This window comes from Oryctolagus cuniculus, chromosome 4 (genome assembly GCF_051225735.1).
Source record: "Oryctolagus cuniculus isolate XC-2025 breed Fujian yellow rabbit chromosome 4, ASM5122573v1, whole genome shotgun sequence".
Classification (NCBI taxonomy): domain Eukaryota; kingdom Metazoa; phylum Chordata; class Mammalia; order Lagomorpha; family Leporidae; genus Oryctolagus; species Oryctolagus cuniculus.
The window spans coordinates 45,333,837-45,349,856 of record NC_142870.1 but is presented as its reverse complement, the minus strand read 5'-3'; positions in this window follow the sequence as shown (position 1 = coordinate 45,349,856).

Below are 16,020 nucleotides of genomic sequence, written 5' to 3'. Positions count from 1 at the left end.
GGCGAACCAATGGAAGGAAGACCTTTCTCTCTGTCTCTCTCTCTCACTGTCTAACTCTGCCTGTCAAAAAAAAAAATTGTTTTTAATGATTACTTTGTATTTGAGAAGTCTTCCTTCAAAAAGTATAGCATATTGAAGAGTTCAACCAATGGTATAGAGTAGAACAAAAAAATACTAAAAGGAATAAAGTACTAAGTTGTCCCTCGACAGTCAGGACAAGAGCTGATCAAGTCATTGTTTCTCATAGTGTCCATTTCACTTCAACTCTTCAATTAACACACAATTATTCTTAGGTGTTTAAATTTAACTGAAAAGTGATCACTGTTAAATATAAGAGTGGGAATAAGAGAGGGAAGAGATCTACAGTTCCGCACATGCTCAATCGGACTTACCCCTAATGGGAGAGTTAGAAACGTGCCAGGGGATTCCAATTCAATGCCATCAAGGTGGCATGTACCAATGCCATCTCACTAGCCAAAGTGATCAGTTTCAGTTCATAATTGATCATAATGATAGGATTAAGTGTCAAAGGGATCACATAAACAAGACTAGAGTCTGCTACTACTACCGATAGAGTTAAAAAGGAGAGAACCCTCCAACATGGGAAGGCACTCTGGCCTCAGAATCAGCCCTTAATGTATTCAGATCTGGCTAAAAAGGCTAAAAGGCCCATGAGAGTATCTCAGGCATGGAAAGCAGAGACACTGTGGAAAAAAAAATGACCTAAATGAAAGATCTTTGAGTGAGATCCGAGAGGAAAGAATGGGCCATCAAAGAAGGAGGTTCCTCTCTTTGAAGGGAGAAGAGAACTTCCACTTTGACTGTGGAAACAAATTTTTAACTCCATGGAAACAGTAACATAAATGTATTAACCCATAATATAGTTTAACAAGTAGCCATTAAAATAATGATTAGAAATAATTCATAATACTGTGTGGAAATGCTTATACATTTGAATGAGTAGTCCACATATAAGTAATCTGCATGTGTGAAGACATACATTCACATTGCACATAAAATACATACAAATTTACTAAACTCTGTAAAATGTATGTTGAAATAAATAGACCAAAACTGTTTCTATTTGTATAATGGTGTGGATTTCTACATAATGTTTCTTTAGCAGATGTATGCACATGCACACACACACAAAATCATATGGAGCTGATTCTTGTAATTCATGATAATTATGTTCTGTAAAATTGCCTCAAACCCTGAATTAGTAAATGCAGCTATTTCTTCTCAAATACAAGATCGGGTTCCTACAATTCCTCATCACAATATTTTCATCAACCAATTAATACATAACTCTGTTTATGTGTTTCTGCTTAAAGATACTTTATTTAAGATGTACTTCTTACAACTGCTATGTGCAGTATTTCTGTATATTATAAGTCTAGCTATATAGGTTTAATGCTTTCTTGAGTCTATTTGATGATAAATTTCTTCAGCTTTCACCCTCACAATGTCTCTTATTTTTTTAATTGACTGTGAATTCACAAATTTACTATAGGTAATTACTACAGCATTTTTTGGAGCAGCCTGCACAAGTCAAGGAATTTCCTTTTCCTGTATATGATGTATATTGGATTCATTAACAATGAGTTCAAAGCTAAGACATACCTATAAGTCATGCCTGATCAAAACTTATCTAGCACATGTATTTTCTTTCTCCTGCATAAAATACAACACATTCCTTCTGGGCTTAGGAACTTTGGGAAGAACTTTGACCCTATAGTCAGGAGTGATCTGTAGCAAAAACTCACCAGAAGACTGTGGGGGGAGGAGTGGGACTCAGTTGACTGTAAATAGTGTGATTCTTTACAATATGAAATAAAGCAAGAAGGCAAAGTTTCACCTTGACTGACCTAAGGAAAATTGGCAGCTACCACAAACAGGTTTTTCTCTCCAAAAAGACCAATATCCCTACAATGCCACTCATACCTTATAGATTATATCTGTTACAAGAACTTGTTAATTCAACATCATTTTTTTTTTTTTGACAGGCAGAGTGGATAGTGTGAGAGAGAGAGAGACAAAGAGAAAAGTCTTCCTTTTTGCTGTTGGTTCACCCTCCAATGGCCACCGCGGCCAGCGCACCGCGCTGATCCGAAGGCAGGAGCCAGGTGCTTCTCCTGGTCTCCCATGGGGTGCAGGACCCAAGGACTTGGGCCATCCTCCACTGCACTCCTGGGCCATAGCAGAGAGCTGGCCTGGAAGAGGGGCAACCAGGACAGAATCCGGTGCCCCAACCAGGACTAGAACCTGTGTGCCGGCGCCACAAGGCGGAGGATCAGCCTATTGAGCCACGGTGCGGGCCTCAACATCATTTCTAATGAGTATAAATTTCAAATAGTGAAAAGAGATTATGGAACATAAGAATGTTGTGAAATTTTATGTGGCATAAACAGAAAGATCCAGAGTTGGCACGGAAAGATCTTTAGGATATAAAATACCAGGTGTTATTATTTTCAGTACGTGGAGAAGCTAGAACAGCATCACTACACATTGGAATCACCAGAGTTACCTGCTAAGCCCACCCTTCCCCCAAAATACTTATGATTTAATTAGTTTAGAAAGAGATCCATACATCTGAGTTTAAATGTTCCTTTAGTCATTCTGTGTAAGAGTAAACTAATTATACTTTCTATGTAATAAGTGTGCTTTACCTTGAGCCGGCGCCGTGGCTCAATAGGCTAATCCTCCACCTTGCGGCGCCGGCACACCGGGTTCTAGTCCCGGTTGGGGCGCCGGATTCTGTCCCGGTTGCCCCTCTTCCAGGCCAGCTCTCTGCTATGGCCAGGGAGTGCAGTGGAGGATGGCCCAGGTGCTTGGGCCCTGCACCCCATGGGAGACCAGGAAAAGCACCTGGATCCTGGCTCCTGCCATCGGATCAGTGCGGTGCGCCGGCTGCAGCGGCAGCCATTGGAGGGTGAACCAACGGCAAAGGAAGACCTTTCTCTCTCTGTCTCTCTCTCTCACTGTCTACTCTGCCTGTCAAAAATAAAAAAAAAAAAAAAAAAAAAAATAAGTGTGCTTTACCATCAAAGTTCCCATGTATACTAATATGAGTTTGAGTATAATGTTTTATTTAGTGTTAAACCTGGCATTTTAAAAAAATTCAAGTCTTGGGACTTTACACTGACAAAGGAAGATGTGTTACATGAAGGATCTCAATGCTTCTTTCTTTAGCTTTAAAAAAAATCAGCCAATTAGACTAGCAATTTAAGTTATGAAAAGAGCAATTATGTTCAAAGGCTGGTATAATAATTTTCAAATCAGTGGTGAAAAAACTAGAAACAAGGATAAATCAATAATCCATAACAGGCAAAAAAGGAGAAAAGCAGAAATAGCAGTATTTTCAAATACAGGAAGATGATAGAGATGATCCCAAATATGACCTTAATAACCATAAAAAACGACAATTAAAAGATGAAATCAGATTTGGGCATCTGGTCAAGAGTTTAGGACACTCACATCCCATATCAAACTATCTGGGCTCAAGTTCTGGTTCATTCTCAATTCCAATTTCCTGATAATGCACAACCTGAGAGGCAGCAGTGATGGCTCAAGTGGTTGAGACACTGCCACATGTACAGGAGACCTGGATTGAATTCCCAGTTGCTGTCTTCAGCCCCGTTTAGTCTCAGTATTCTGGACATTTAGGGAAGAAATCAGTGAGGGCTCTCTGTGTATCTGTCTCTGTCTCTATGCCTTTCAAAAATAAAAAAATTAAAAAAAAAATAAAAAAAAAAAAACCTACATGAAAGATCTCCGTGAGTGAGATCCCAGTGAAAAGAACAGGTCATCAAAGAAGGAGGTACCTTTCTCTGAAGGGAGGAGAGAACTTCCACTTTGACCATGGCCTTGTCTAAATATGATCAGAGTCGGTGAACTCAGGGGGTTTCCATAGCCTTGACAACTCATGACAAGAGCCTAGGGTGATTACTCATGCCATAAACAAGAGTGTCAATTTGTTAAGTCAATAACGGGAGTCACTGTGCACTTACTCCTCATGTAGGTCTTTGTCCTTAGTGTGCTGTACATTGAGATTTAATGCTAGAACTAGTACTCAAACAGTATTTTTCACTTTATGTTTCTGTGTGCGAGCAAACTGTTGAAATCTTTACTTAATGTATGCTAAACTGATCTTCTGTCTATAAAGAGAATCGAAAATGAATCTTGATGTGAATGGAAGGGGAGAGGGAGTGGGAAAGGGGAGGGTTGCGGGTGGGAGGGACGGTATGGGGGGGGAGCCATTGTAATCCATAAGCTGTACTTTGGAAATTTATATTCATTAAATAAAAGTTAAAAAAACTAGAAAAATGATTAAGTCAGAGTGACTTAAAGAATGCTACAATTATATATCAATTACTAGAGATACACCAGAAATGCAAGCCAGGGAAAATTTTAGTCATTCTCTCCTTCTTTCACTTATTCAAGAATTTGTAATTGAATTCCTACAATGAACTGGGCAATATCTTACATTCTAACAGTGTAGACATAAGCTAAAACCTTGTCTTCTTCTAGTTTCTGTTCTTGGTATGTGCGAATGAGGTCATCGAGACCAACAGACAAAACAGAAGAACAAAATTTGTAGCATCTTAGGAGGGATAAGTGCTGTGCAAAAAATAAAGATATCTAAAAATGTGGAGACAGTCCAATGTCGAATAGAATGATGAGGGCAACATGACTGAGAAACTGAAATTTGAGTAATGACTGAACAGCCGGTTTCAGCAGCCTGGATCTCCAGAGAAAGGGCATTGCAGACAGAAATTGTCCCTCCTGGGAACTTGTCTGGATGTTTAAGGGCTAATGAGGAAACCTGAGTGGGTTAAAGAGAGGTAGAGGAGGTGAGGGCAAGAAGGTCATGGGCAGGTTAGGAAGAATTAGAAATTTGAAGGACTTCAACTTTAGAAATTAAAAGTCACTGAAGGGTTATGAATAGTGGATGGGCCTGGTTGTCAGTTTTCAGTAGTTGCAGGTAAGAATGAGTGAAGGAAGGATTTTGACTTCAATCTGTTCATGGCCTTGGCTACGGATTCAGTGAAGTAATGATCAAGGAAGCAGGGAGTGAATTTGAAGAGGATTGGAGAGGAGGAATTAGAGTGAGTTTACCCAATGCTTAGTTCTATTGTAAAGGAAAGGGGGAAAATAGGCTAATAGCAGAAGGTTAAGAAATGTAAAGACTTTTTTTTCTCATCAATTCTCATGTTAATGTGACATTAATACAAGACAACTGACTCAGTGCAGTTCAGAGATAAAATTCTAAGAGTACAATGATATTTTCCTTCCTTACTCACTCTATCCTTCCCAATTTCTTGTGATGCCTTAAGATTTGTTTTGATTGTTTAAAATTGTTTTGGCTAATTGGGGCCTTTTATGATTCCACATGAATTTTAAAATTATATTTTCTAGATCTTTGAAGAATGTCCTTGGCATCAAATCTGTAAATTGCTTTGGGTAGTATAGACATTTTGATAGTATTAATTTTTCCAATCCACAAACATGAAAGAATTTTCCATTTTTAATGTCTTCTTCTATTTCTTTCATTAATGTTTTGTAGTTTTCATTGAGATCTTTCATATCCATAGTTAGATTAATTCCAAGATACTTAAATTTTTTGTAGTTATTGTGAATGAGACTGCTTTTATACTTCTCATTCAGAACATTGTTGGTGTATAGGAATACTATTAATTTTTGTGAGTCCATTTCTTATTCTCCAACTTTGCCAAATTCTATTATGCCTTTCAATAATCTCTTAGTGGTGTCTTTTGGTTCCTCTATATGCAGCTTCATGTCATCTGCAAGCAGGGATAATTTGGCTTCCTCTTTTCACATTTGTATCTCTGATTTTTCTTACCTAATGGCTCTGACTTGACCTTCCTGTACTATTTTAAATAATAACAGTGAGACTGGGTTTCTTTGTCTGGTTCCAGATCTTAGTGGAAATGCTTCCAACTTTCCCCCATTCAATATGATGATGGCTTTGAGTATGTCATCTATTTCATTGACCATGTTGAGGTGTTTCCAATTTTTTAAGGTTTAGATAAGTAAACATTTGCTTTCTGATTAGGAAAATATCTGGCACAGAAATATTTCTGATGACTTGGAGAGGACAAATTGTTTGTCAGTACAGGTTAGATGTACTATAAGGTTAATGAGGCTTAAGCTCCAGGAACTCTTACTTTCACAGTGCTCTTTAGACAGAGTGATATTGTCATATGCTTTCTTTAAACTTTCAAAGGCCAGGTATTTAAAACTTTAAGTTATCTTTTCTGAGAGGTGGAGAGACAGACAGATAGATGGAGACAGAGACCAAAAAAAACAGATTTCCCAACTGCTGGTTCATTTTCCAAATTCCTGCAACAGTCAGAGATGAGACAGGTCAGGAACTCAATCTGGGTCACATGGGTGTCCCCCAACATGGGTGGCAGGGACCCAACCATTTGCACCACTGCATGGTATTTGGAACATATAATTATAAGTTGAACATTCCATCAATTTCAGCTTCCCATCATCCAGAGTCCCCTCATGTTAGTTGATGTCAGAATGGCCACAGGCATTTTGGGGATTATACTAAAAGAAAATGCTGTTGGGCATATATTTGATTTTGGCTTAGAAAGGTATGTATTACTTCTACATGATCTGGTATAGAATGGCATCAAGAAACTCTGTCTCCTTTTCTAGCACAGTGTTGACTCACCTGGTATCCTGCATGAATGTCCAGGATCAGGAGCCACAATTTAATACACAAGTAACCTACAATGCCTAGAACCAAATTGTTTTAGCAGCGGGTGAGTAAGTTTACAATATGTGGAATCAGAAACTAGAGTTTGAAGAAATTCTTCAGATTATCATATGTGCAATATCAGAAGTTGAAAGTATGCTTTTCACTGATAATTAGTCACAGCAGTACTTCCCTGTCTGGGATATACAAGATAGTGAAGTATGTAAAATTATAATCATAGTATATAATGAAATAATTGTTCATTTATTAACTCAGTAGAAATTATTTCTGACATTGCAAAGCCAAATTGCTCCAGCATTTTCTAACCATCAAAAATCAATACAGTCAGACCTCTGTATCCATGATTTTTCACATCCATGGATTCAACCAACCAGGAATAAAATACATTCACAAGAAAAACTATGGCTGTGTTGAGCATATACAGACTATTTTTCTTGTCATTATTCCCTGAACAATACAATGACACTTTTTACAGAGCGTTTACATTGTATTGAATATTATAAATAGTCAACAGATAATTTAAAAATATACAGGAGGGTACAAGTATTTGGCCTAGTGGTTAAGATGCTCATGTCCCATGTCAAAGTATGAGGGTTTAATGCCCTGCTCCAGCTGCTGATTCCAGCAAGGCCAATGTGCACTGTAAGAGGGAGCAGTGAGGGCTTAAGGAATTGGATTCCCACCACCCACCTGGGAAATGTGAATTGTGTTCCTGGCTCCCAGCTTTGGCTTTGGCCCTGCCCTAGCTGTTGCAGGCAACTGGGGAATAAATCATTAGGTAAGTGCTCTCTTTCTCCATATTTTAATAGATAAATAAGCAAAACAATTTTAAATACATAGGAGGTTATTTCAGTTACTGGAATTGTAGAGGGTATAGCACACAGACAAATATGTAGGGAAGTGGGTAGAAGAGGTGGTAGAGAGCTCCTAATAGTTCCCTGATCACTTATGGTTTTTTCAATTTCTGTAATAGTTAACCAAGAATGCAATAAAAAGGAGATGTTGGAAGTTTTATGAGTGAGGAAATGGCATGAAATCATTGTCAAACAGAAAGAGAGAATGAATAGATGGGGAAGTAGTTGATTCTTGAGCATCATTTACAACCCATTTGAAGCTATTTGAAGCTGGCAGTAATAAATGTGAAGTGGAACCACTCAGCCTAATCCTGTAATTTCTTTCTGTGACTGAGGATACACAGGACAGGTGGAAGACAGGCTTTATTTGTGCGATTTCATCAAACTGTGAGAGAAAGGTTGGATGACTGCAGTATACAAAAGACTAATCAGAACACTTGATGAGAACGTTCAATTGGTTAAGAAGGGAAGTGAGAACACAAAAACTCACATAGCAATCAAAAGTGCTCACCTTGATGGATTATAGGTCCTTGTGAAGTTGGAATAAGAATAAATTTGTGTTAACAAACATCTAATAGGCTTTTGTTTTAGATGGAGATTTTTCAGATGGAGATAAAGGAGATGGTACCATTATTAGTGATTAGATGGGCTAATATATGCCTTTGATAGCTGAGGTCTTATAGAGGGAAAAGCAAGGAACTGAGTGGCCAATATCCTGGTGTCAGTTTTCAAGTGGATGCATTAATAATAATTTTGGCATGAGTAATAGAGTAAAATGCAGTAATCAACCACAAGTCCATATAGTTAGAAAATGGGCATAACAAATTTTTCTATTTATGATGGCAACAAGAGGCAGAATAGATGGTGGAGTCAATGAAATTATTATCAAAGCTACAGAGATTTAGAGAGGTAGTAGATAATAGCCTTAAAGCTGAAATCAGGAATGAAGGGAAAGCCTTCCTACCATTTAGCCTGATGGTACTTGAGCTAAGGAAAACTTCTCCATTATGGACGAAGGATTGTTCCCATGAGAACAACGAAAAGTGAAAGTGAAAGCCACCAAAAGGAAGTAAAACTGGGTAGCAGAGAAAAATTAAACAAATCACTGATACTACACATATTAACTCAGCCAAACCCCACTAAGGCAAATAAACAATGATGTTTAAACTTTCTGACGATATATTCCTCTATTTCTATTACGATTTGTTCCACACAGTATTTGAAATTAGGGCCAAGTTGCATAATTCTCATCTCCTGTCACCAAGAGGACCTACTTGGAAATTTCAAAAAAGTTGCAGTTACCCTTGACTTGAGGAGGATGGAAGATTTTTGTTTCCTGGGTATTCATAATTTAATTCACAGCCAATCACTGGGTTCAAGAGTGGTGACCAATTTTATAAGGCAAACTTGAATGGCTTTTCCTCCTTCTCTGTCTCTTGTTGATGCTTCCTAGAGGTATTTTCAAATAAACTACTTGTCTGCAAGCTTTTTTTCTGCTTTTTGAGCAAACCAAGTTGAACATGTGATTGTAATATTTGTGGCCAGTTTCTACATGCGTGTGTGTGTGTATGTGTGTGTGAGGGCAGACACAAATGGGTCTTATACTAGGTCTTATATTAGTTCTTATTGTGATAGTTTATGCTTTATTTGTGTGAGTTAATGGACTTCAAACACTCTTTTAAGAGACTCACACAGTAATCATATGATGTCAAATGAATATTTAAGACAATTTGATTAAATCTATTTAATGGATTTATAAAATCAAGATACTGAGCACAAAGCCAGGTGATGGTGGTTCCTTTCTGTGCAAAAGACCTGCCACCCTCCCAGACACTGTACATTTTACAATAATTCTCATCATCTTTGAAGGCAAACAGCAAGATTCTAGGCTTCCTTAGGCATTCACTAGAGCCCTAGAGATAAGCAGGCCAGGCTTTGGGTCCCGGAGAACTGGAGCAGTGTTGTGCAGGGCTTCGGAAAGCCTGAGGAGTCCTGTGTGCTCCTCCGGTGGCCCCGAGGCACTCTGTTGAGTTCAGTTCAGAGTTCCCATACCGCATACCCACTTCAGGCATTCGTAACCTTTTCTTAGCTTCTTGAAAGCCTAGGGCTTCTAATCCTCTGGGGCAATGCATATCCAACTTCAATAGCACCTTGCTGCCTGATTTCTCTCACAGCCTGGATATTCTCTTTATTCACCTCAGTCTCTATTGCAAAACAGCCCAGCACAAAAATTATAAATCCTGGTTCTACATCAGAGAGAGAAGAAACTACGAACAGAATTTTATTTCTTATTAATTCACAATAGCAAAGCAGCGAACAAGGTGGGGGAGGAGATGGAATTCATAATCAGTCAATTGACATGTTACCAAGTAATGAACATTTTACCCTTTTGTAAAATGTTTGATTAGCAGAGATTACTATAAGTGTAACACTAAAATAAAGTTATAAAAAAGCACTGTTTGATATACACTAATGAATTAAAATCTTAAAAATATTCAGAGATTAATAAATACATGAACTTGCCTTTATTATTTTAAGCATTATTTTGGAAAGAATGTTCTTATTTAATAATAGCTAAAAAAAGACCACTAGTATATTTTTCCATCTGCTGCTTTTAGATAATGATATTTTATAATCCTTCTAAATTATTTTATCAACAAGCAAGTAGAAGCAGCCAAATAGTTCTCACTGGAAACAGAAATTATTGTTTCATTATATCATCATCCACTGAGAAGAGTCACCTGAGCACTTCACAACCAGGGTGTCCTCATTATCTGTAAAAGCCAAGCATAATCTTAATGCTTCAGTGATGCTGAAAGAATTTCCCCCTAAATATCTATTCTGATAACCAGCCAGGAGTGTAATGCACACAGAACTAAGGCACAATCTTCAGAGACAGACTTAGGAAGATTGATCTCTCTAAGTCTTAATACTTAGCAGTTAACCTTGGCCACAAAAGTTACATTAGTATCATCCACTACTGACTAATACTATGATGTTGGATAGTAAGTATCAGGTACGTTATGCTCCTTCTAAATCATGAAGTTCATCCTACATGCACAAAGTTAAGTCTACAATAATAACAGCTGAAAACCCTTTTCCTTCATTCTACATTAAACTAGCAATGTTTTTGTGACTCCTCAAGGATGTGTTCATCTGACCAAGTTGTAATTAGAAGACTCACAAAGTTTAAGGGTCTCAGAGTTGCTTCAGTCCGTATCTGCCGAGAGGGTATATAACTAATCTTGATCTTCTTCCTTTGAAGTTTAGTGCTCTATTCAATTACCTACTGACTCTTCCTTCATTGGGGATTCAAATTCCAAATATACAGATTGAATTTCCATCTTTCTCCCCGTTCCTTTGTCTATGATGTTTCCTATCTCATTGAGTTCCTCTATCACCTTCCCAACTGTCCTAGCAAGAAACCAAGAAACTCAGTGCCATTCTCTGCTTCCTCAACTTCTGTTTGTTCAGCAAATTGCTTTCCTCCATCTATTCTAACTTCATGCTGTCACTCAATTTTTATTGAGAATCTAGAATGTGCTTCCCAGACTGTAATACCTATATGAATCACCTGTGGCCCTATTATTAAACAGTAGTGACTAATTCAGTCATTCTGGAGTGGGACTGGAATTCTGTGATTTTAATAAGCTCTGAGGTGATGATAATACCCGTAGTACATAAGCCACACCATGAGGAGGAAGTCACTTGAGAACCTCTAGCAGCCAGGGATAACCCAATGTTCCTTTGACCCAAAGTTCCTATCCTCAAGTAGCTGACATTTTGAAGTCATCAAAAGAAGTACATGAAGAAATAGAATAAATAAGTAGTATTAAGGATTAAGAAGGGACAGTTGAGTTGTTTTATGGGATGACCAGGGTAGGCCTTTCGTAAGGGGACATTTGAGTTGATACGCTTAAAAGGGAGGGACTGAGTCATTTGGAAGCACAGGAAAGGGGATCCCAGGTGGAGGTTGTCTGTCTACTTCCCTGCAACTGTAACATCTAATTTTGGAGCACTGCTGAGGGCCTCCTTCACATTGCGCTTGTCCCTGATACTTTGCAATACCTCTTAAAATAAGCAAAGCAGAAGCAAGTAAAACTGCTCAATACTTCCATTCACGACAAAACAGCTTCTATCATGTAGAAGCAGTTTTTACTATCTTTAAGTATTTATTTTTATTTATTTGAAAGCCAGAACAAGAAGGAAAGAGAGAGAGAGAATGATCTTTGCTGGCTCACTCCCCAAATACCTGCAACAGCTGAGGCTGGGCCACATGGAAGCCAGAAGTTGGAAACTCCATTTGGGTCTCCTGTGTGCTTGGCAGTGTCTCAAGTACTGGAGCCATTATCTGCTGCCTCCCAGGCTCCATATTGGCAGAAAGCTGTGATGGTACCAGAAGCCAGGCCCTCTGATGTGGGGTGTGACCATCTTAATCACTTAGCCACTTACCCCTCATGTGTCTTTATCATATTGCTTTTCCTCTTAATTTTTGACATAATTTAATATTTGAAAAAATTGAAAATTTTCACTCCAATAATAATCCATTATACAATTTTACTAACCTCTTAAATGATCTTAAAAATTGTGGCCCTGAAATTAAATCATATCGATTAAGTTGAAAATAACATACGTTGTATCTTGCACTTTCCCTTATTAGCAAACTTTTTACATTGAGCATTACACTTGATATGCTGAGATAAGATTTCATTATGCTAGGTATTTAAAAACTTGGTCAAAATGTGTAATAAGCTGTATGACGTTATTTTAATTATGTGTCACTGAATTAAAAGGTATTTTCAAAGGAAGAGAATATAATTATTACATATATCAGTTTTAATAGCCATCATGCAGTCATTAATTCTCTATAAAACATTTTAGTAATTATCCTTTATAAATACAAATTATATAAATTATGAATTAGATCAAGAAGCATCTAAAATCTCAAGAATGTGTTAAAAATTTCATAGTAAAATAAACTACATGTACTCATGTCAAAATCATTCAAGCTAGTCCCCTTCACTGGGAAGTTCTATCCTAGTTTTGCCAAACACATGAATCCTACTGCTTATTAAAATGCTAATTCTCTACATTTTCAGTGGTTCTTCATAATACAGCCTATAAATGTAGTACTCTACCCAGTGATCTCTCATAGCCTGGAATTCATAGAGCACTTACGCACTGTATCTCCTCTTTGGAATTTACCTTACATTGGTTTACATTGTTGGTTAGCTTTTTTTGAAGGTATCATTTCTCCACAGACAATAAGCTTCTGCAGTTGAGGAACTAAGTCTTATAATTGTACCCTATGCGCCTCACATGTTGTCTAAGTAAGATTGTAGGAAGTCAGAAGAATTCAGTATTGATTAAGGAATTTTGAGGCTTCATTAACTTATTTGTATAATGATTGGTAGGGAGAAATAAAAAACATAATTTTGTTCATGCAACTGTCTTGTAATGGGGGGGCAGATAAGTCAAATTTGTGTTTTAAAGCTGGATTGGCAAATTGTTTTTATAAAAAGGTAAATACCAAATATTTCAGATTTTGTAGTGCATATTCAGCTGTCCCAATGTAAAAGCAACCATAGCCAATATACAAATCATCATAACTATGTTGCAGTAGAAATTTATTTATCACAGCTGGTGGTGAACCAGAAATGGTCGTCCAAAAAGTTTTTTCTAGTGTTTTGCTTTAGAGTGTTGACCAGGAAATATTTAACTTGAAACATATATTTAATTTCACATGTACTTATGAATATCAAGTAAATAAACCAATATGTACTCAACAGAATTTATTTTATCACAAACTGTCTGATAGTCAACAAATTTTATGCTTGTAAACAAGTTCAAAGTAGGGCTCGATATTAAAAATGTTGAAGATACAATGCAGTTCAATATAACCTTCTCTATAAAAATGCTCCATCTATGATTTCAGTCATAAAATTATTTAGATAAAACTATCTATGGTTGTTGGATTTTCCTTGAGAATGAAAAAATCATCATTTATGAATGATTCACATTCTGTTCTAAACAATTTCATCATGGGGTCTAATTTTGTATTAATAAATATGTTTGTGAATCTGCTTATCAAATGCCACCTTCAGGATTACTGTAAGCACTGAGTTAACTTTCACCATTATCTGCCTTCATCCTCTCCATTCCAGAAACATACTCAGTGTGCTTTCTGGTTGTTTCCTTTTTGTGTGATTTTGATTTTCTGAGGAAACAATTAATATTCCTTTCATCATCTCTGTAAAATTCAAAATATAACCCATAAATCCAGTTTGATTTTTTATTTGCAAGCATTATTAAGGGAAAGTAGTAAAACTAGACTTGTTTTTAAGTCTAGTTTTCTGGCAATAATCCATACTCCCAGCTAAATTTGAAAAGTATATTTTGTTGTCCCTTCTCTACATATGTGATGGCGCCACCTGCTGGTGCATATACAGCAAATATCAGCATCGTGAAAAAAGCAAACTAGAGCAGTTTGGACATAACACAAAGTAGGTTGTTACACAATATAGTGACTATAGATAGTGATAGTGTACTGTACATCTTTCTTTAAAAAACTATAATGGATATTTTGTGTTTTCACCATAAGGAAATGTTAAATGTCTGAGGGGCTAGCTATATTTTCTCAGATTGGATGTTAACATACACATGTATCAGCACATCACATGGACATATGATGGACATATGGACAATTTTTACATGTCACTTAAATTAAAAAGCATATTTTGAGGATCCAAAATATTAATGTTGAATATTAGTCACATTTCATAGAGTTATTCTACCTAATATGAATTTTCTTTTTTAAAACCTCATTTTAAAATACAGTGAAATCACTCATCTAGAATTCATACTGAAGTTTCTTGTAATAGTAAAATTTTCTCCTGTACCTCTTTGCAAAAGTGGTTTGTGTAATTTAATTGGCATATTTTTTAAAATCAATGGAAGAGACATTTGTAAAATTTGTTTACAAAAGTTTATCATTTTGTTCACCAAATTTTTCCTTCTATTACTGTGTTATCAACTACTGTTACTTCTCTTTTTAAAAATTATTGTGTCTCATTTACCCACACTTACAGATGGCCCTAAAATTTACTCTATATCTTCTTAAAGAGCTTGATTTCTTTCTAACCAAAGGAGTTAAGCTTCATGGTTTTAAACATCCCATGAAATTATTCATTTCATTTTCAAATGTAATCCTTTTGACTTTATCTCTAAATATTAATGGAAGAGGGTGTCGATGTTCTTTCTCCAGGCTGTGCTTTCAGTAAATGGGATAATGTAGCGTTAAATGGACACTTAGAAGCAACAGGCATGCCTACGAAACACACTTCTGCCAAGATCTGCATCTTCCAGATGCAGTGGATAAGGCTAGGGAGGAGGTGGAAACAGGCAGGATTCCTACTTATCTCAAAGATGTGATTAGTAAGAAAATGTAATAAAAGTCCTTTTTCTAGAGCAAAGTACATATGGCAAGATTTTTAAAAGATTATATAATAATGATATTGTTTGTTTTGGATGACTGTAACTAATTCAAAAAACTCCTGCTCCCCTTTACATACTATATTATGTGTTTGAATGAATTCAGATTTGCATTTTTAGGAATCAATATTCTAAAATGGTAATATAATTAGACTACTGTCCTGGTGGTCATGAAGGTAGGTGGGGAAGCAGTCGTACCTGCTTTAAGCAGCTTCAACCCTCTCTGAAACTTTTCTAGTTCGGTCTAAGTTGGACTGCATGATTTCTTTTTTTTTTTTTTTTAAAAAAAGATTGATTGATTGATTGATTGATTTGAAAAGCAGAAATACAGAGAGAGAGGGTGGAATAGAGAGAGAAAAAGATCTTCCATTCGTGCATTCACTCCCCAGTGGCTGCAACAGCTGGAGCTGGGTCAGGCTGAAGCCAAGAGCCAGAAGCTTCTTCAAGGTCTCCCACATGAGTGCTGGGACCCAAGCACTTGGGCCATCCTTCACTGCTTTATCAGGCACATTAGCAGGGAACTGGATCAGAAGTAGAGAAGCCAAGACTCAAACTGAACCCATAGGGGATGCCAGTACTACAGGCAGAGGCATAACCCACTGCACCATAGCTCCAGCCCCATACTACGTGATTTCTAGGTTAAATTTAATTTTCATTTAAAAAATTATTTCTCTTCTGAGAAAAATATTTCGAAGAACTGGTATTTGATTTCATTGATTGTAATATCACTGAGTGAACTTGCCAAAGCATTTGATGAACATATATATCATATTTTACACAAGATACACATGTATTGTAGGGATGAAGCTCTTCAACTCCTAGGACTTCTGTAACACTGACTATTCTTCCCCATCTCCAATGATCATTCATTTCTATCTATTTTTGTATGTTTAACTTTATTGTATGGATGATGTCATCTAGGAC